Source organism: Pygoscelis adeliae, unplaced genomic scaffold, assembly GCF_000699105.1.
Source record: "Pygoscelis adeliae isolate BGI_AS28 unplaced genomic scaffold, ASM69910v1 Scaffold358, whole genome shotgun sequence".
Taxonomy (NCBI): Eukaryota; Metazoa; Chordata; class Aves; order Sphenisciformes; family Spheniscidae; genus Pygoscelis; species Pygoscelis adeliae.
In genome coordinates, this window is record NW_008825429.1 from 847,132 (window position 1) to 848,875 (window position 1,744).

The following is a 1,744-nucleotide window of genomic DNA, read 5'->3' on the forward strand; positions in this document are numbered from 1 at the left end:
GGGGACGGGACAGTTTTCGCCCGAGGGCAGGTTCCGTTGCAGAGGGTGAGGGGAAGGGAGGGCAATCGGAAATAGAGAAGGGCTGAAACGGAGTGTTCGGAACAGAAACATGTTTACGAGTGCCATCTTCTCACCGAGCCCTCCCGGTGCTCAACACTTACCCGGCGGAACAGTTTTCCATCCTAAAATACTTATTCTACATCAGATTATAAAGAATTACGCGCCCTGACAGAGGTACGTGCAGCTGGTAAGGGTGCACAGGCTACAAGTTCACCCAAACTTACTCACTGAGGCGATTCTCCCCCCACACCGTTGTCACTCACAATCCCTTTGCGTTTCCCTTCCCACCCAAATGCTTATAAAAAAAGCTTCAGAAGACCTGATTTTGTAGCCATGCCAGGTTTTTTTGCTGTGCATAATTCATTGCAAAACACCTGTGCTAGCTTTCAAAAACCTTACCACAGGCAAAAATACAAGGCACCACACTTAAATAGACTGTTAGCTAAAGGTACAGTGATTTTGATCTGTTTCTCAAACTAGTTGTAGTTAATTAACCATGTCTACCAAGTCAACTATAACCTTTTCTTGCTCATTTAAGAGCACCACTTAGAAAAGGGAGAGTGTCAGTAACAGATGGAACAATCTTTGTCCCAAGCTGGAATCTTCCAAGAAAAGATTGAAAATCCTGAATCCTAGACTCACAAAAATAATACTGTATCAAAACCCGCAGTGAGGTTAGTAGGACACAGGCATCCACAATACTTGCACTGACCTCTCTCCTAGATCTTTTGGGCCCTTTTGGGTATTCACAGCATATCAACTAAAATCCCTTTCCTTCTTGCCTCACACAGAGCTGTGGAACAGTGTAACTTTGGTGTAGTACCAAAGCACAGTGCCATTCATTTATCTCTTCCAACTAAGAAACGGCAAAAGTCTCTCCCAAAAACAGGACTCTAGTTTATTACTTTGTCTACTGGCTTTCTGATTTCTAATACCATAAAACATGGGCCTTTCATTTGGGAAGTATTAAACAAATAGTTTTATCAAGACATTAACCTGAATATTCAGTTTCAGGGGGGGGGGACCCCCAAAACTCTTCCCCCCCCAATTGCAATGTCTTTAATGCTATTTGTATTCCCCATCTCCTGGTCCACATTCAAACATCTAGACGTGAACAGGTGACATGTCTTTTCTTCCAAACAGCAGCAGTTTCCCCCATGCACAACTAGAAATACCTTTTTACTTCAGGTATTAAGAGAGTGATAAGTATTCTGTCCTTACATTATAGTATCTTCCAGGGGTAACTGGATATAATAGAACATTTTTAGAGGAGGAAGGAATAAATTATCAGATGCTGCAAAGCCAGGACAGAGAACACATTACCCAGAAGCACATGTTCAGTGAAATAATATTGCTGCAAGCATTTGCAGTACCTTGATTTCTTGTTTTCTCTTTCTCAGACATCTCTATTTCAGAGCGTTGGCTCATGTTCTGTCCCCATTCTACTGAACAAGCTAGCAAACACAATATACTTCACACTTTTTTAAAATCGCAAGAGCTCTCTGAAAAAGAAAGGGGAAGCGCAGTTAATGCTTTCAAAACTTGCTTATTTTTTTATACTGGGATACTTCACAAAGGATCCCATAAAAATAAATTCTCTATGAAAAAGAGAGGGCCACTATTACACTTTTTCAAGTAGGCTTTTAATTCAGTGGTTGGATGCTCAGTTTTGTGAAGGATCTGA